This window comes from Mobula hypostoma, chromosome 2, assembly GCF_963921235.1.
Source record: "Mobula hypostoma chromosome 2, sMobHyp1.1, whole genome shotgun sequence".
Lineage (NCBI taxonomy): Eukaryota > Metazoa > Chordata > Chondrichthyes > Myliobatiformes > Myliobatidae > Mobula > Mobula hypostoma.
The window spans coordinates 185,527,614-185,548,787 of NC_086098.1; the positions used below are offsets into that span (position 1 = coordinate 185,527,614).

A 21,174-nucleotide genomic window follows, 5' to 3' on the forward strand; every position below is an offset into this window, starting at 1 on the left:
GTCCCGAATGGCTCAAGCAGGAGAAACTTCTGGCTGACCGCATTACTCTTGATGCTGAGCTCTTCATGGTCTCTGCCGAAAATCTTGAGCCATGGACATGCATTAGGCCATGAGACCAGTAACAAAAGTGAACTCTGTTTGAAATCAAAACAAGAAAGATGGCTGGTGCTGCATAAATGAACCATGACCATGTCAGGGATCTAGACAGTCTACACGTTATGAGTTGAGACACTGAAATCTTTTTCAATTTACAGATTGCTATCTGATGACAGGAGCTCTGTGGATGCAAGCTATAGTAGTGTGGCCTCTCAAAAAGTCCACAGTGCTGGTGAATGCTCGTGTTTCATTCTGGTTCACACTTCCTTTGTGAAAATAATGAAATTGTTCCTTTTGTTATGATATTTGGCCAACCTCGCTGATTTCGGTAGTAAATGACAAACCAGGAAGTTAAAGTGATATCATCTATTGCAGCCATATGCAAAAGTCAAGCTCTTACAGGGGATGGGGGGCGGCGGCGGGGGGGGGGGGGATAGGAGAAGATTAAATGGAGCAACAGTATTTTTGGTTTGTCATTATTTCTTTAATTTTAAATTTTCTTTAAAGAGGTTTTTCTTCCTTAATGCAAAAACAAGCTGGCAATGTTCTCTCTAATTTGTAATGATCAGTGTGCGCAAAAATCTGGTACTCTGCAATTTTTTTTGCTCAGTGATGACAACATGTACATACTGAATTTTATATATAGAGGTATTCATTTTAACTGCTAGCAAAACAGTTAATTAGAACTTTGATCTCTTCTGGGTTTCATCGCTTTTGCTCTGTTCAGAAGATTAGTAGCAGGCCTTTGCAGGTAATGAAGGATTTTCTTGCCAGAGCTTTTGCACACTGTCTATTTGTGATTTGTTTGCCAAATGATGCTTTAAAAAGTCAAGTTTCCAAATATCACTCCACTTCTTCCCACTTGCAAGTTCTCCAGCAATTTTTGCATCGCAACAATACACACAAGTAACACCAGTTTCTGTATTGTACATAAATATTTCTCGTAGTTGCACATTCCTGACCTCATGAGCTTCCAGTGTAGCAGTTTCTACTGTTTCCATTAAGCCATTCCAGTTTAAATGAATGAGCAGTTCTTTCGTGCTTCATGCCCTTTGCTTCTTTAGCATTTGACATAGTGAATCAATAATTTCTTCAATAAAAACAGTATAAATAAGCCAGTTCTAAAATCTGCAGACAAGTTATTGCAAGCTCCACTTTGTCAACACTGTTTGCATCAGAAACCAGAGGGAAAAAAATATTCTGTAGATTTGTGAAATATACTTAACATGCCAACAAGGTAGAGGGTGACAACCTTTTGTACACAATTTAAATTCCTTTGTGTGCTAGTAGCAAAAGATGAGGGTGTGCGCACACATGCACACCTTGGAGGGAACATTACAGGCTAGTCTAAACATCAGACTGTACTAACTGGATTTTAGAAGAATGAGGGTGGGGAGGGGGGTGGAATGAATGAAACCCATTGAATATTGAAAGGCCTAGATAGAGTGGACCTAGTGAGAATGTTTCCTCACGTGGGGATGTGCAGCACCAAAGGGTACAGCCTCAGAATAGAGTGATGTCCCTGTAGGACAGGGATGAGGAGGAATTTCTTCAGCCTGAGGGTCATAAATGTGTGGAAATCATTGTTGCAAACAGCTGTGGAGGACAAGTCTTTGGGTATATTTAAAGTGGAGGTTAATAGGTTCTTGATTAGTTTGGAAGTCAAGTCAAGTCACTTTTTATTGTCATTTCAGCCATAACTGCTGGTACAGAACATAGTAAAAATGAGACAATGTTTTCCAGGACCATGGTGCTACATGAAACAATACAAAAACTACACTGAACTACGTAAGGAAAAAAAAAACACAAAAACTACACTAGACTACAGACCTATCCAGGACTGCATAAAGTGCACAAAACAGTGCAGGCATTACAATAAATAATAAAGACAGTAATAGATGTCAAGACAGGAAAATGGAGTTGGTTGAGAGGGATAATAAATCAGCCATAATGGAATGGCAGAGCAGCCTCTAGCCTGAATGGATTAATTCTGCTTGTGTGTCTTGTGGCCTTGTGTTCAATGTTCAGACCCTGATTTAATCATTGTACATTGCCCACAGGGGAAGTTAACAGGATGTGTGTAAGGTATTCATTTTAAATTTTTGACTGACTTATTTTGCTGCTGTCACATGAAAGAAGACAAACAGCAGCCATCCTCCAGAAGTCAAATCAGCTACAGCTTTGCTAAAATGGATGACGATCCTGCACGTGGCGTAGCTAGTGGAATACCTATGCCACAGCTTCAGCAACCTGAATTCAATCAACTTCTGATGTTGTCTGTGTGGAGCAGGCACATTCTCCCTGTGATCACATGTTTCCTTCCAGAGCTCCAGGTTCCTTCCACATCCCAAAACACGAGGGTTGCTAGGTTAATTGGCCCCTGGTAAATTGCCCCTTGTGTGCAGGTGATATGTAGAATTTGGGATGGGGAGGGAGGGTGTTGATGGGGAAACTGGGGAAAATAAAATGGGTTAGGGTAGGATTAGTGTAAAAATTGGTGTTTGATGGTCGGTGAAGACTTGGTGAAATAGACCATTTGCCACACCATGTCTCAGTGACTTAATACGGAATGATCCCTTTGCTTATTAGGTCAGTTAACTGAACCCAGTATTTTTGCTTTTGATAACTTACAAGAATGCCAATCTGGTGGAAACTTAAAAGTTCAAAGTAAATTTATTATCAAAGTACATATACAGGATGTCACAATATAAAATCCTAAGATCCATTTTCTTGCAAATGATAGAACTAATGGAAGACTGCACAGACCAGGGTAGGCAAACAACCAATGTGCAAATACAAAAGATAATAAAAATAAATAAGCAATAACTATTAAGAACATGAGATGAAGAGTACTTGAAAATAAGTCCATAGGGTATGGGAACAGTTCAGTGATGGGGCAAGTGAAGTTATCCTCACTGGTTCAAGAGTCTGATGTTTGAGGGATAATAACTGTTCCTGCACCTGGTGATGTGAGATCCAAAGCTCCTGTACCACCCTTCTGATGATAGCGAGAAAAGAACATGATTTGGTGGTGGGAGACCCTGAAGATAGATGCTGCTTTCCTTTGGCAATGCTCCATGTAGATTTTGTACCTTAGCACAGCTTGAGTTAGACATTAAACTTGCTGCCAATTGCACAAATAGCTTTAATAAAGATCTTTAACTGATTTCTGAAGATGGCTTGTAGTAATTGTCAAATATCCCATACCAAAAGAGTGAAAGGGCTGTGAAGAAGATGAGAGATCATGATGAGTGGGAAGATCAGCAGCATCCATCATCAGAGATCCCTACCACCTAGGTCATGCTTTCTTCTTGGGCTGCTGCCATCAGGAAGGTGGTGCAGGAGCCTCAGGACTCTCACCACCTGGTTCAGGAACAGTTATTACCCCCTTAACCATCAGGGTCTTGATCCAGTGGGAATAACTTCACTCAACTTCACTTGGCCCATCATTGAAATGTTCCCACAACCAATGGACTCACTTTCAAGGATTCTTCATTTCATGTTTTCAGTATTCATTGCTTTAATAATTTATTAATTATAACTTAATCTATCTTGTATTTGCACAGTTTGTTGTCTTTGCACACTTGTTGAACAAAAGTCAAATGGGCTTTCATTTTGTACTATTATGGATTTATTGAGTATGCCTGCAAGAAAATGAAACTCGGAGTTGTATACTGTGACATATATGTACTCTGATAATAAATTTGCTTTGAACTTTGAGATCGCTAGGACTAGGAAAAGTAACTATGTAAGTAGAGGCCTCCTTTAACAATCATTCATCTCCAAGTGTTCTGTGCTTTGAAATAGTTACTGGGCCAGAATTGCATTTAGAATGGCGGCTGATCATAGCCTCTCTATGATATAGTTTACTATCTGCCTTGCGAGCAGACTAGTCATCCCATCTTCAGGGTGTAGGGATTATTGTTTTTTTGACTTTAACATACAATTCATGCAAAATGCTGTTTATTTGGCAGGTTGATGTTGGATTAAAAGATTGCCTAATGACATGAATAAGCAACTTCTCCCTATTCTGAGAACAGAATAATGGAATGAAGTTGCTTGTTCCTCTAAACACCGGGTGCTGACTGAAATGGTCATTTTCATTTATCAACATTTTATATTGGTAATAGAGTGTGTAATTTGCAGTACAACCATAGTGGCCATCTTTAGATGAGATTCTTTTTTGCAGGAGCTGGACTTTGCGATTAATAGCAGATTACACAGATTTCAATCAAAGTTGAATGTTCTCTGATTTGGAATCGGGGGTAATGAACGTTTTAGTTGTGTATCTGTCTGTGGGCACAGTCCACTTCCACGTTGCTTTTACAAATATTGGACTCATTCTATATATGTGCTAGTGACCTTCTTTCCTTGCCTATTTTTTCCCTCTACCCAGGACATTGACTCCCTGCTCAAATACACTGCCAGATTCTTCTAGTACTTGGTCATATCGATATGAACAGCAGCCAAAAGATGACTCTCTTTTGATCACTGTGTTAGTACATCAAATTTGTCCTCTTTAAATGTGTATGCACACAGGATTACATCATAGTTTATTTTCAGTCTTCTAGCCCAATATCAACAAAACTAACCATCACATCTATCACAAAACTCTGCTAGAACTTAGCTATTTTACTGAGACTGAGCACCAAGCAGGGGAGCCTCTTGTTTTGTGTGCCTCAGCCAAATAACATCCATACAAAAATTTGTTCATTTGTTGTGAATTGTGCCGTATGATGTGGGTGCTCATGGTCTTCCCATGACTATGATTGTTCTTGGCGAATTTTTCTACAGAACTGGTTTACCATTGCTGCCTTCTGAGCAGTGTCTTTACAGGATGGGTGACCTCCAAACTTTATCAATGCTCTTCAGAGATTGTCTGCCTAGCATCTGTGGTCACATAACCAGGACTTGTGATATAATAACATACGACCAGAAGGAAAAGGAGCAGAATTGGGCCATTTGATCCATTGAGTCCGCTCCGCTATTTCATCATGGCTGATCCATTTTCCCCCTCAGCCCCGATCCCCTGCCATATCCCTTTATGCCCTGATTAATCAAGACTCTATCTTTCTCTGCCTCAAATATACCCAGGCTTGGCCTCCACAGCCACCTATAGCAACAAAATCCACAGATTCACCACTCTCTTGCTAAAGAAATTCCTCCTCATCTCCATTTTAAAAGGATGCCCCCTTATTCTGAGGCTGTGGTCTCTGGTCTTAGACTCTCCCACCATAGGAAACATACTCTCCACATCCACTCTATGGAGACCTTTCAACATTTGATAGGTTTCAATGAAGTCACCCCTCATTCTTTTGAATTCCAGTGAGTACAGGCCTAGAGCCATCAAATGCTCTTCCTGTGACAAGCCTCTCAATACTGGAATCATTTTCGTGAACCTCCTTTGGACCTTCTTCAATGTCACCATCTTGCCTCTAAGATGAGGGGCCCAAAACTGCTCACAATCCTCCAAGTGAGGCCTCACCAGTGCTTTATAAAGCCTCAATATTACATCCTTCCTTTTATGTCCTAGTCCTATCGAGATGAATGCTGACATCACACTTGCCTTCCTCGCCACCAATTCAACCTGCAAATTCACCTTTAGGGAATCCTGCATGAGGACTCCCAAGTCCCTTTGCACCTCAGTTTTTTTTTCTCCATTTAGGAAAATGTGCCCTTTTATTTCTTCTGCCTAGTTGTATAAAAGCATACACTTCCTGATATGGTATTCAATCTGCCACATCTTTGTTCATTCTCCTAATATGTATAAATCCTTCTACAGCCTCTGTACTTCTGAAAATCTACCTGCACCTCCACCTATCTTCATATCATCCAAAAACTTTGCCACAAAGCCATCAATTATGTCATCCAAGTTATTGACACATGATGTAAAAAGAAGCAGTCCAAACATGAACCCGTGTGTGTGGAACACCACTAGTCACTGGCAGCAAACCAGAAAAGTCTCCTTTTATTCTCCTTCTTTGCCTTCTGCCAATCAACCAATGCTTTTTCCATGCTAGTTTTTTTTCTTGTAATACCAATGGGCTTTTAACTTGTTCAGTGGTCTCATATTTCACACCTTGTCAAAGGCCTTCTGAAAATTCAAATACACAACATTCACCAATTCTCCTTTGTCTATGCTTCTTGTTATTTCATCAAAAAAATTCCAACAGATTTGCCAGATAAGATTATCCTTTAAGGAAACCATGTTGACTACGGCGATGCTCCTCCTAGTACCCTGAAACCACATGCTAAACAATCAACTCTACCATGTTCCCAACCACTGAGGTCAGTCTAACTGGCCTACAGTTTCCTTTCTTCTGCCTCTCTCTCTTCTTGAAGAGTGAAGTGACATTTGCAATTTTCTGGTCTTCCAGAGCTGTTCCTAAATCTAGTGACTCTTTTAAATATCATTTCTAATGCCTCAACAATCTCTTCAGCCACCTCTTTCAAAACCCTGAGGTGTATACCATCTGATCCAGGTGACTTATCTACCTTCAAACCTTTCACTTTCCCACGAACCTTCTCCCCGATAATCGTAACTTCACACACTTCTGCCTACCGACACTTGTGAACTTCTGGCATACTGCTAGTGTTTTCCACAGTGAAATGCTGCAAAATACTTATTCAGTTTGTCCACCATTCCCTTGTCCCCCATTACTACCTCTCCAGCATTCCTTTCCAGCAGTCCGATATCCACTCTCCCTTCTTTTACACCTTGTGTATCTGAATAAATTTTTGGTATCCTCTTTAATATCATTGGCTAGCTTACCTTCATATTCGATCTTTTCCTTAATTTTTTCATTGCCTTCTATTGATTTGTAAAAGCTTCCCATTAATTTTTGCTCTATTATATGCCCTCTCTGTCTTTTATGTTGCCTTTGACTTCTCTTGCCAGCCATGGTTGTGTCATCCTGCCCTTTAGAATACTTCTTCCTCTTTAGATATGCCTTCAGAATTGCCCCCAGAAATTCCAGCCATTGCTGCTCTGCTGTCATCCCTGCCAGTGTTCTTTTCCAATCAATCCTGGCCAACTCCTCTCTCATCCCTCTAATTCCCTTTACTCCACTGTAATACTGATACATCTGACTTCAGCTTCTCCTTCTCAAATTGCAAGGTGAATTCAATCATATTGTGATCACTTGCTCCTAATGGCTCCTTTATCTTAAGCTTCCTAATTAATTCCAGTTCGTTGCACAACACTCAATCCAGAATAACTGATCCCCTAGTGGGATCAACCACAGCTGCTCTAGGCATTCAAGAAACTGCTCCACTTGGGATCCAGTACCAACCTGACTTTCCCAATCGACCTGTGTATTGAAATCCCCTGTGACTATTGTAACATTGCCCTTTCGGCATACATTTTCTATCTCCTGTTGTAATTTGTAGACCACATCTTTACTACTGTATGTGGATCTGTATATAACTCCCATCAGGGTCTTTTTACCCTTGCAGCACCTTAGCTGTATGATTCAATACCTTCCATCCCTATGCTACTTCTTTCCAATGACCTGATTTCATTTTTTTTTTACCAACAAAGCCACACCACCCCTTCTACCTACCTGCCTGTCCTTTTGATACAATGTGGATCCTTGGATATAAAGCTCCCAGCTATAATCTTTCAGACGCTATTCAGTAATGCCCACAACATCATACATGCCAATCTGTAACTGTGCTACAAGTTCCTTATTCCTTATGCTGTGCACATTAATATGTAACGCCTTCAGTCCTGTATTCACCCCTTTTGATTTTTCTCCACCTTTTACATAGAACATAGAATAGTACAGCACAGTACAGGCCCTTCAGCCCACAATGTTGTGCCGACCCTCAAACCCTGCCTCCCATATAACCCCCCACTTTAAATTCCTTCATATACCTGTCTAGTAGTCCCTTAAATTTCACTAGTGTATCTGCCTCCACCACTGACTCAGGCACCAACCACTCTCTGAGTAAAAAAAAAAACAACCTTCCTTTAATATCCCCCTTGAACTTCCCACCCCTTACCTTAAAGCCATGTCCTCTTGTATTGAGCAGTAGTGCCCTGGGGAAGAGGCGCTGGCTATCCACTCGATCTATTCCTCTTAATATCCTGTACACCTCTATCATGTCTGCTCTCATCCTCCTTCTCTCCAAAGAGTAAAGCACTAGCTCCCTTAATCTTTGATCATAATGCATACTCTCTAAACCAGGCAGCATCCTGGTAAATCTCCTCTGTACCCTTTCCAATGCTTCCACATCCTTCCTATAGTGAGGCGACCAGAACTGGACATAGTACTCCAAGTGTGGCCTAACCAGAGTTTTATAGAGCTGCATCATTACATCATGACTCTTAAACTCTATCCCTTGACTTATGAAAGCTAACACCCCATAACCTTTCTTAACTACCCTATCCACCTGTGAGGCTACTTTCAGGGGTCTGTGGACATGTACCCCCAGATCCCTCTGCTCCTCCACACTACATTGCAATTCATCCTGCTGACTGTAATTTTGCCCTAATATCAGCCTCTCCTTGCTAGCAGTCCCACCACACATTGCCTCTGTTTGTAAACCAACTACCTCAGCCTCAGCACTATCACTCTGATTCCCATACTGCTACCAAATTAGTTTAAACCCTCCCGAACAACTCTAGTAAACCTGCCCACTAGGATATTGGTCCCCGTGGGTTCAGGTGTAGCCTATCCTATTTGTACAGGACAGAAGTGATCCCAATGATCCATAAATCTGAACCCCTGTCTCCTCCACTAGTTCCTCAGCTATCATTCCCCTGTCATATCTTCCTATTCTTTCCCTCACTGGTGCATGGCACAGGCACCAATACAGAGATTACTACCCTGGAGGTCCTATTTTTCAGCTTACTACCTAGCTCCTAAAAATCTCTTCAGGTCCTCCCCACGTTTCTTACCTATGCACCAATATGTACCAAGGCTCCTGGCTGCTCACCCTCCACCTTTAGACCTGATCTGAGACATCCCTGACCCTGGCAACTGGGAGGAAACATACCATTTGGGTGTCTCTATCGTGCCCACAGAATCTCATCTCTGTTCCTCTGACTACGGAATCTCTTATCACCACTGCAGTCCTCTTCACCTTTCGCCGCTTCTGAGCTACAGCACCAGACTCAGAGCCAGAAACCTGGACACTGCAGCTCCCCCAGTAGGTTGCCCCCCTCAGCAGTATCTAAATTGGTATACAGGTACTTATTATTGAGGGAAACAACCACATGGGTACTCTGCACTGGCTTTGCATTTCCCTTCCTTCTCCCAAAAGTTACCTACCTCCTGCAACCTAGGGGTGACTACCTCCCTGTAGCTCCTATCTATCAGTTTGAAATAAATAATGGAGTACAGTGATGGAATGAAACAAGCTAATTATTGTTCTCTATAAAATATATAAAAGTGGTCTACTTGAGCTGTAAGATTGTAGCTATTATCCATAGGATAAGGTGTGGAGTAGCTTCCCTTGCAAGTGAATGAAATGTGCCTATAGTTTGATCCACTCTGAATTTGTTGTAGTCTATTACTGCATATTAACAGATCTAGCTGAATGGTACATGACAAAACTCCAGTCTTGATATATTTGCCAAACATTTGATGATCTTTTATTTAATTCTCTTACGCTATTGAGCCGATATTTCTTTTTAGAAAAGCTACTCTCTGCCATGCCAATGTTTTGTTTTAATCTTTTAGAAATTAATTCCTCAGTTAAAGGGGAAAAGGAGAGGGTCATAAAAAGCTGAAAACTGCATTAAGGGGGGTAAACACAAAAAATTTTGCTGCTGCTGTAAACCCAGAGCAACACACACCAAATTTTGGAGCTATTCAGGTTAGGCAGTATCTATGAAAAGGAATAAAGAGTCGATGTTTTCTCTTCGTAGATATTGCCTGACCTGCTGAGTTCCTCCAGCATATTGTATTTCTCAAGAACTGGAGGGCATAGGTAAGAGGGAATTAAGTTAATAGGAACTTGAGGGGCCACTTCTTTACATGAAGGGAGGTACCTATGTGGAATAAACTGCTGGAGGAAGTGGTTGAAGCAGTTAAGTGACAGTTGGAAAGGTGCATGGATTGAAAAGATTTTAAAAGTTATGGGCCAAACAGAAAATGCGACTTGCTTAGATGGGGTATCTTTGTTGGCATTGACCATTTGGGCTGAAGGGCCTAGTTCTATGCTGTATAATTCTATAACTATGATAGTTTTAATCCAACAATAATACCAATTATGGGTATCCCTTGTTTAAACAGAATAAGAAACATGGAGTAACACAATGCTGGAGGAACTCAGCAGGCCAGGTATCATGGAAAAGAGTACAGACGATGTTTTGGGCCGAAACCTTTTGGCAGTACTCAGAAACTTGGAGTCCTTGTTTAGTCAATCAAAGGAACTAGGTAGGAATATTGGAAAGTGGAGCTGAAAATTCCCTGTTTGGCATCAGGGGTTAATGAACGTTTCATTTGTGTATATGTCTGTGGGCACAGTCCACTTCCACGTTGTCTTTACAAATATTGGACTATGTTTGTGCTAGCGAACTTGTTTCTAAGCCAATATGTTTTCTCTATTTGGAACATTGACTCCTTGCTTGGATATGCTGCCTGAATATCAGGTGCTTCTAATACTTCGTCATACTGACATGGACAGCAGTCAATAGATAATGCTGCTTTGATAATGCTGGTATTACATCAAAGCTGTGTCCTTTTCAAATTTTCATGCACACATACTTACCTCATCATTAATTCTCTCTTCTCCAGTTCTCCAGTTCAAGATCATTGAAGTTAAATGTCACAGCAACAGAAGACCCCTCAGTAAAAATTAGCAAACTTGCCCAGACTGAGCAACAAGCTCAGGTGCTGCTAGTTTTGTGTGACTGAGCCAAATCATGTCTTTATAGAGTCATATAAAAGTACAACACAGAGTTGGAGCTTTCTTCCCATCTAGGCTATGCTGAGTTGTTTATACTGCTTACTCCATCGACCTGCACTGTGATCATAGCTCCCCAAAATCCTACCACCCCTGTACCCATACAAATTTCTCTTAAATGCTGAAATTGAGATTGCATGCACCGCTTGCACTGGCAGCTCGTTTCACACTACCATGACTTGCTGAGTGAAGATGTTTCCCCTCATGCTCCCCTTAAATAAAAAATCTCTACAAAAGAATCTTGCTGAGAGGATGATCGGGGTCTCTCTCTACCCACCTATCCCACTCATTACATATATCAGAAGCACTGCATTCTCAGAGACCTCAGCGTTGTCAAAGGCCCTCCTATTTGTCCCACAATCTCTTTGAGCGGGGTAAAAGAGAAGCAAGACTGCACAGGTACGTGACGTCAGCCAGTAGAGCACGGAAAGTTTAGAAAGAAGACCACCATATCCAGTGGGTAGCGGAGTGAGAGGCAGCAGAGTCATCGGGCTTTAGCTTAATGGGCTTAGGCGGTAACAGGACGAGGCGGGGTAGGTTTACAGTGTTATTTGCAGAAAGGAGGAGGAGTATGTGTGTGAGACCAGTTTTCTGTGCTCGGTGTCAGATGTAGGAGGTCCTGGAGTCTCCCAGCCTCCCAGACGGCCATGTCAGCACCAGGTGTGTCGAGCTGCAGCTCCTGAGAGACCAAGTTAGGGAACTGAAGATGCAGCACGATGACCTTCGCCTGGTCAGGGAGGGCGAGGAGGTGATAGAAAGGAGTTATAGGCAGGTGGTCACACTGGAGCCACAGGAGACAGACAACTGGGTCACAATCAGGAGAGGGAAGGGGAAGAGTCAGGTACTAGAGAGTACCCCTGTGGCTGTTCACCTTGACAATAAGTACTCCTGTTTGAGTACTGTTGGCGGGGGGGTGGGGGGTGTGGGTGGGTGGAGAGACAGCCTACCTGGGAGAAGCAACAGAGTCTGGCCCTGTGGCTCAGAAGAGTAGGGAAAGGAAGAGGATGGCCACAGTGATAGGGGACTCTATAGTTAGGGGGTCAGACAGGCGATTCTGTAGACGCAGGAAAGAAACTCAGATGGTAGTTTGCCTCCCAGGTGCCAGGGTCCGGAATGTTTCAGATCGCGTCCAAGATATCCTGCGGTGGGAGGGAGTACAACCAGAGGTTGTGGTACATATTGGTACCAATGACGTAGGTAGGAAAAGGGAGGAGGTCCTGAAAAAAGACTACAGGGAGTTGGGAAGGAAGTTGAGAAGTAGGACCGCAAAGGTGGTAATCTCGGGATTACTGCCTGTGCCACGCGACAGTGAGAATAGGAATAGAAATGAGGTGGAGGATAAGTGTGTGGCTGAGGGATTGGAGCAGGGGGCAAGGATTCAGATTTCTGGATCATTGGGACCTCTTTTGGGGCAGGTGGGACCTGTACAAAAAGGATGGGTTGCACTTGAATCCCAGAGGGATGAATATCCTGGCAGTGAGGTTTGCTAAGGCTACTGGGGAGAGTTTAAACTAGAATTGTTGGGGGGTGGGAACCGAACTGAAGAGACTGGGAAAGAGGAGGTTGGTTCACAAATATAGGAAGCTTGTATACCGTGCCAGAAGGAGGATAGGCAGGTGATAGAGAAGGGACGCACTCAGACCGAAAGTTTGAGATGTGTCTCTTTTATCGCAAGGAGTGTTGTGAACAAAGTGGATGAGCTTAGAGCGTGGATCAGTACTTAGAGATATGATGTGATGGCCATTATAGAGACTTGAATAGCTCAGGGACAGGAATGATTACTTCAAGTGCTGGGTTTTAGACGTTTCAGAAAGGACAGGGAGGGAGGCAAAAGAGGTGGGGGTCTGGCACTGTTGATCAGAGATAATGTCACAGCTGCAGAAAAGGTGGATGCCATGGAGGGATTGTCTACTGAGTCTCTGTGGATGGAGGTTAGGAACAGGAAGGGGTCAATAACTACTGGGTGTTTTTTATAGGCCGCCCAATAGTAACAGGGATATCGAGGAGCAGATAGGGAAACAGATCCTGGAAAGGTGTAATAATAACAACAGAGTTGGCGTGATGGGAGATTTTAATTTCCTAAATATCGATTGGCATCTCCCTAGAGAAAGGGGTTTAGATGTGGTGGAGTTTGTTAGGTGTGGTCAGGAAGGTTTCTTGACACAATATGTAGGTAAGCCTACAAGAGGAGAGGCTGTACTTGATTTGATATTGGGAAATGTACCTGGTCAGGTATCAGATCTCTCAGAGAGCATTTTGGAGACGGTGATCATAATTCTATCTCCTTTTCAATAACAGACAAGTTAGAAAAGTGTTTAATTGGAGTAAGGGGAATTATGAGGCTCTCAGGCAGGAAATTGGAGGCTTAAATTGGAAACAGATGTTCGCAGGGAAAAATACGGAAGAAATGTGGCAAATGTTCAGGGGATATTTGTGTGGAGTTCTGTATAGGTACGTTCCAATGAGACGGGGAATTTATGGTAGGGTACAGGAACAGTAGTGTACAAAGGCTGTAATAAATTTAGTCAAGAAGAAAAGAAAAGCTTACAAAAGGTTCAGAGAGCTAGGTAATGTTAGAGATCTGGAAGACTATAAGGCTAATAGGAAGGAGCTTAAGAAGGAAATTAGGAGAGCCAGAATGGGCCTTGGCGGGCAGGATTGAGGAAAACCCCAAGGCTTTCTACAAGTATGTGAAGAGCAAGAGGATAAGATGTGAAGGAATAGGACCTATCAAGTGTAACAGTGGGAAGGTGTGTATGGAACTGGAAGAAATAGCAGGGGTACTTAATGAATACTTCAGTATTCACTATGGAGAAGGATCTTGGTGATTGTAGTGATGCAGACTGAAAAGCTTGAGCATGAAGATATTAAGAAAGAGGATGTGCTGGAGGTTTTGGAAAGCATCAAGTTGGATAAGTCGCCAGGACCGGATGAGATGTACCCCAGGCTGTTGTGGGAGGCAAAGGAGGAGATTGCTGATCCTCTGGCGATGATCCTTGCATCATCAATGGGGACGGGAGAGGTTCCAGAGGATTGGAGGGTTGTGGATGTTGTTCCTTTATTCAAGAAAGGGAGTAGAGATAGTCCAGGAAATTATAGATCTGTGAGTCTTACCTCAGTGGTTGGTAAGTTGATGGAGAAGATCCTGAGAGGCAGGATTTATGAGCATTTGGAGAGGTATAATATGATTAGGAGTAGTCAGCATTGCTTTGTCAAGGGCAGGTCATGCCTTACGAGCCTGATTTAATTTTTTTGAGGATGTGACTAAACATATTGATGAAGGAAGAGCAGTAGATGTAGTGTATATGGATTTCAGCAAGGTATTTAATAAGGTACCCCATGCAAGGCTTATTGAGAAAGTAAGGAGGCATGGGATCCAAAGGGACATTGTTTTGTGGATCGAGAACTGGCCTGCCCACAGAAGGCAAAGAGTGGTTGTAGACAGGTCATATTCTGCATGAAGGCCGGTGACCAGTGGTGTGCCTCGGGGATCTGTTCTGGGACCCCTTCTCTTTGTGATTTTTATAAATGACCTGAATGAGGAAGTGGAGGGATGGGTTAGTCAGTTTGCTGATGACACAAATGTTGGGGGTGTTGTGGATGGTGTGAAGGGCTGACAGAGGTTACACCAGGACATTGATAGGATGCAAAACTGGGCTGAGAAGTGGCAGATGGATTTTAAACCCAGATAAGTGTGAAGTGGTTCATTTTGGTAGGTCAAATATGATGGCAGAATATAGTATTAATGGTAAAACCCTTGGCAGTGTGGAGGATCAGAGGGATCTTGGGGTCCAAGTCTATAGGACACTCAAAGCAGTTGCACAGGTTGATTCTGTGGTTAAGAAGGCATACGGTGTATTGGCCTTCAATTGTGGAATTGAATTTCGGAGCCGAGAGGTAATGTTTCAGCTATATACAACCCTGGTCAGACCACACTTGGAGTACTGTGCTCAGTTCTGGTCGCTTCACTACAGGAAGGATGTGGAAGCCAGAGAAAGGATGCAGAGGAGACTTACAAGGATGTTGCCTGGATTGGGGAGTACACCTTATGAGAACTGGTTGAGTGAACTCGGCCTTTTCTCTTTGGAGGAGGAGAGGTGACCTGATAGAGGTGTATAAGATGATGAGAGGCATTGATCATGTGGATAGTCAGAGGCTTTTTCCCAGGGCTGAAATGGTTACCACAAGAGGACACAGGTTTAAGGTGCTTGGGAGTAGGTACAGGGGAGATGACAGGGGTAAGTTTTTTTTTACTCAGAGTAGTGAATGTGCCAGCAACGGTGGTGGAGGCAGATATGATAGGGTCTTTTAAGAGAGTCCTAGATAGGTACATGGAGCTTAGAAAAATAGAGGGCTATAGGTAAGCCTAGTAGGTGCTTGTTGGTTTTCCTCTCGATGCCCTCTACGACAGTCATGGGGAACTCAAAGTGTGAAGAGCCAGAGAAGCCTGGGCAGAAGGCTGTATTGGTACAGCCAGGTCTTGAACTTAGCAGGAAGTCTGGATTTGTCGATTTTCTTCAGCCATTTGTCTTGTCTGCTTCACAGCATTGGTGACATTAGCCCCATCAGTCAGTGACAAATTAAACCACTTCCCCAAGCATTTTATCTGGTTATCTTCGATGGAAGGGATGACCTCACCCTGAACGTGGAGGCTAAACTTGCTAGTAACTTTGCCCTTTCTGATTACCATACACCTGGACTTCTTGGCCTTGAAGGACATCCTCGCCCAAGTGGCTACATTGTCCAGGGTTTCCAATACCCATCTTGCTTGGACATATGACACAGTTGTTATAGTGATGTCGTCCATGAACCCTCATACAGCTGGCTGAACAATGCCCGACTCCAGCGTTGGGCCGTGGGTTACATCTGCTGATATTAGGAGGTTCATTCCCATAATAAATAGGGTGGGGGAGATGGTGCACCCTGTTGGAATCCCCTTCTGGAGGTCCTGCCAACTAGTTGTGAAATGGGCTGAGTTTAATCCTCCTAGGTAGCTGGTGATTATGTCTCAAATAGCCACTGGGATGTAGTAGTGGTCAAGTCCTTCTAGGATGTGGTCATGTGGAATAGACCCATAGGTGTTCGCGAGGTCTAACCAGACAACTGTTAGGTCGTCTTTTTTCTGCTTGGCCTCACGGATCAAATGGCTAATCATTGAGGTGTGTTCCAGACACCCTGAAAAGCCTGGAATACTGCCATTCTGGATGGATGTGCTGATATAGCGGTTCTGCGTCATGTAAGAAGTCAGCCTTCTTGAGAGCACAGAAAAGAAAATCTTACATTCCACATCCAGGATGGAAATTGTCCTAAACTGGGCAATTGTGGAAGAATCCTCTTCCTTTGGAATAAAGCATCCCTCTGCCAATTTCCAATTTGATGGAATAGTACCTTTGGCCCAGATCTTTTTCATGACCTTCCACAGCCTCCAAAGTAGTTTTGGGCATTTCTTATACACCTTATAAGGTATGCTGCTTGGGCCTGGAGCAGCTGATGCTTTAGCTTTCTGGATGATGTCCTGGATTTCCTGCTGTGTAGGCTCCTTCACATTCAGTTCAATTGATGGATTTTCCAGTCTACGCACAGCCCGATTGGTTCCTCGTCCCTGACCCCTCCGTGGGTCGCTGTGTGCCTCCCGCAGGAACTCCTCTACCTCTGGCTTCAAGCTGGATAGTATACCAGATCTTTGTTGGCCGAGAAGAGTCCTGGTGAAGCTGAATGGATCTCTCACAAACTGCGCTCGCCTTTTCTCTTTCTCCCCTGTTTGCTGTCATAGATGTTCAGCCCTCCGGAGTTTGCACAGCTTTTCCCGCAGTATACTGGTTAAGTCCTTGATTCCTTCTTTTTCAGCCAGTGAGCGGTTTTAAACCTCTTGTTGAATGTCTTTAATTTGCCTCTCATGCGATGAACCTCCCTTTCCCTCCTATTTGGTTGCCACGGTAACTCGGGCTGGCTTCTCTGCTCCATTGGGCCAAATCATTCCTTAGCTAGATTGTGTGCTATGGCTGTGAGTGAGTCGATTTTTCTGTGTACTGGACCTGCTGAGGCAACTTCCAGTATGCTGTCTAGATCATCATCGAACTGCATCCAGGTGCTGTTGTCCAACAATCTAGGCCATTCGATCCTGTCTTTCCTTGACAAATGGACTGGGGTAGCCGATGAACTCACTTGGTCTGTTGTTTGGTGCTGTGGTGACTCAAGTGCGGAGAGATCTTCAGCTCTGTGGGGTGCTTCCTGGCTGGAATTCTCCTTCATCTCACCGGACACCAAGTCCGTGCGCTGCACTTGGGTCACCATCGATCCACATCTGGACCTGCTGTGGTGTATCTTGAGCCCTCTGATGTTTTTGCGGACTTTCCTACAATGATACCTTACCGTGAATTCCTCTCCTGTCAGTGTTGTTTGCTTTAGCTTCCTCGTAGTCGTGTTTCCTGTCCTGGCCGTTGCTGGTATGACCATCCCATTGAGTCTCTCATCCTCTCTTCCCCCCCCCCCCGTGCCCCCACCCCGGGGGAGACTCTGGGGGTATTGCTCTTCGTGTTCAGGCGTAGCTTGAGTGATGCCCTCTTGTAAGTGCTGCCCACAAGGTTGCTAGCCTTGTGAGCCGTGCCAGTCTTTCCTAGTGGTCAGCTGTCTCTCCAGCGTCACCGACCTTCCTCGGTTGCCATCCAGTCTTTCCTAGAAGCCACTGGTACAAACCAGAGATTACTTGTTACATACACCTGTTAGGGTGCATTCTCCAGATACCTTAAAGGTAACCGTAGCCTTCAGCCAGGAGCAGATGTCATCAGGTGGTTCCCAACCTTCACGGAGTGTTTCAACCCTTAACCACAACACTCTGCAGTGGTGGCCAAATCACTGCCTATCTGCTCCTGACTTCCAGCTTCCAGCTTGTGTCAATGCAAGGAGCATTCGTAATAAGGTGGATGAATTGAAAGTGCAGATTGTTATTAATGATTATGATATAGTTGGGATCACAGAGACATGGCTCCAGGGTGACCAGGGATGGGAGCTCAACGTTCAGGGATATTCAATATTCAGGAGGGATAGACACGAAGGAAGGGGAGGTGGGGTGGCGTTGCTGGTTAAAAAAGAGATTAACGCAATAGAAAGGAAGGACATAAGCCGGGAAGATGTGGAATCGATATGGGTAGAGCTGCGTAACACTAAGGGGCAGAAGACGCTGGTGGGAGTTGTGTACAGGCCACCTAACAGTAGTAGTGAGGTCGGAGATGGTATTAAACAGGAAATTAGAAATGTGTGCAATAAAGGAACAGCAGTTATAATGGGTGACTTCAATCTACATGTAGACTGGGTGAACCAAATTGGTAAAGGTGCTGAGGAAGAGGATTTCTTGGAATGTATGCGGGATGGTTTTTTGAACCAACATGTCGAGGAACCGACTAGAGAGCAGGCTATTCTGGACTGGGTTTTGAGCAATGAGGAAGGGTTAATTAGCGATCTTGTCGTGAGAGGCCCCTTGGGTAAGAGTGACCATAATATGGTGGAATTCTTCATTAACATGGAGAGTGACGTAGTTAATTCAGAAACAAAGGTTCTGAACTTAAAGAGGGGTAACTTTGAAGGTATGAGACATGAATTAGCTAAGATAGACTGGCAAATGACACTTCAAGGATTGACGGTGGATATGCAATGGCAGGCATTTAAAGGTTGCATGGATGAACTACAACAATTGTTCATCCCAGTTTGGCAAAAGAATAAATCAAGGAAGGTAGTGCACCCATGGCTGACAAGAGAAATTAGGGATAGTATCAATTCCAAAGAAGTAGCATACAAATTAGCCAGAGAAAGTGGCTCACCTGAGGACTGGGAGAAATTCAGAGTTCAGCAGAGGAGGACAAAGGGCTTAATTAGGAAGGGGAAAAAAGATTATGAGAGAAAACTGGCAGAGAACATAAAAACGGACTGTAAAAGCTTTTATAGATATGTAAAAAGGAAAAGACTGATAAAGACAAATGTAGGTCCCCTGCAAACAGAAACAGGTGAATTGATTATGGGGAGCAAGGACATGGCAGACCAATTGAATAATTACTTTGGTTCTGTCTTCACTAAGGAGGACATAAATAATCTTCCAGAAATAGTAAGGGACAGAGGGTCCAGTGAGATGGAGGAACTGAGCGAAATACATGTTAGTAGGGAAGTGGTGTTAGGTAAATTGAAGGGATTGAAGGCAGATAAATCCCCAGGGCCAGATGGTCTGCATCCCAGAGTGCTTAAGGAAGTGGCCCAAGAAATAGTGGATGCATTAGTGATAATTTTTCAAAACTCGTTAGATTCTGGACTAGTTCCTGAGGATTGGAGGGTGGCTAATGTAACCCCACTTTTTAAAAAAGGAGGGAGAGAGAAACCGGGGAATTATAGGCCGGTTAGCCTAACGTCGGTGGTGGGGAAACTGCTGGAGTCAGTTATCAAGGATGTGATAACAGCACATTTGGAAAGCGGTGAAATGATCGGACAAAGTCAGCATGGATTTGTGAAAGGAAAATCATGTCTGACGAATCTCATAGAATTTTTTGAGGATGTAACTAGTAGAGTGGATAGGGGAGAACCAGTGGATGTGGTATATTTGGATTTTCAAAAGGCTTTTGACAAGGTCCCACATAGGAGATTAGTGTGCAAACTTAAAGCACACGGTATTGGGGGTAAGGTATTGGTGTGGGTGGAGAATTGGTTAGCAGACAGGAAGCAAAGAGTGGGAATAAACGGGACCTTTTCAGAATGGCAGGCGGTGACTAGTGGGGTACCGCAAGGCTCAGTGCTGGGACCCCAGTTGTTTACAATATATATTAATGACTTGGATGAGGGAATTAAATGCAGCATCTCCAAGTTTGCGGATGACACGAAGCTGGGTGGCAGTGTTAGCAGTGAGGAGGATGCTAAGAGGATGCAGGGTGACTTGGATAGGTTGGGTGAGTGGGCAAACTCATGGCAGATGCAATTTAATGTGGATAAATGTGAAGTTATCCACTTTGGTGGCAAAAATAGGAAAACAGATTATTATCTGAATGGTGGCCGATTAGGAAAAGGGGAGGTGCAACGAGACCTGGGTGTCATTATACACCAGTCATTGAAAGTGGGCATGCAGGTACAGCAGGCGGTGAAAAAGGCGAACGGTATGCTGGCATTTATAGTGAGAGGATTCGAGTACAGGAGCAGGGAGGTACTACTGCAGTTGTACAAGGCCTTGGTGAGACCACACCTGGAGTATTGTGTGCAGTTTTGGTCCCCTAATCTGAGGAAAGACATCTTTGCCATAGAGGGAGTACAAAGAAGGTTCACCAGATTGATTCCTGGGATGGCAGGTCTTTCATATGAAGAAAGACTGGATGAACTGGGCTTGTACTCGTTGGAATTTACAAGATTGAGGGGGGATCTGATTGAAACGTATAAGATCCTAAAGGGATTGGACAGGCTAGATGCGGGAAGATTGTTCCCGATGTTGGGGAGGTCTAGAACGAGGGGTCACAGTTTGAGGATAGAGGGGAAGCCTTTTAGGACCGAGGTTAGGAAAAACTTCTTCACACAGAGAGTGGTGAATCTGTGGAATTCTCTGCCACAGCAAACTGTTGAGGCCAGTTCATTAGCTATGTTTAAAAGGAAGTTAGATATGGCCCTTGTGGCTACAGGGGTCAGGGGGTATGGAGGGAAGGCTGGGTTCTGAGTTGGATGATCAGCCATGATCATAATAAATGGCGGTGCAGGCTCGAAGGGCCGAATGGCCTACTCCTGCACCTATTTTCTATGTTTCTATGTTTCCCTTCTCTCGCCTTCTCCAAATCCAACAAGAGGCTCATTCCGCCTCTTCCCCAAACCTACAACCCTAATCTAAGTCATGCCCCTCCACTAATCTTCATATCATCTGCAAACTTGGCCATCATCTAAATAATTGATTTACAGCATAAAAAGCTGTCCCAACACCGACCCCATACATGTGAACATTTGAATGACAATAAACGTGAACTTGAACCTGAAAAACTGTACATGTAGAGTTCAAAATGTGCCTGGAAGATAACTTCTTCCTTATTCTGGAGAGTTATAGAGGCTAAAACATTGGAGAGTTTTAAAGAAGAAGTAGATAGCTCAGGGAATTGAGGGCTGTGAGAACTGGAAAAGAAGATACAAGGCCTGAGGCTGAACAAGCATGTT

General features: G+C 43.7%; 1 long non-coding RNA gene across 1 annotated transcript in view; it reads left to right on the top strand.

Moving 5' to 3' along the window:
* The window catches only part of LOC134342746 (uncharacterized), a 49,706-nt gene that overhangs the window by 22,003 nt on the left and 6,529 nt on the right, over positions 1-21,174 (top strand). Inside the window, exon 3 of the long non-coding RNA XR_010017088.1 lies at positions 10,338-10,481. This is a non-coding gene — a long non-coding RNA (uncharacterized LOC134342746). The remainder of the gene's footprint in view (positions 1-10,337; positions 10,482-21,174) is intronic.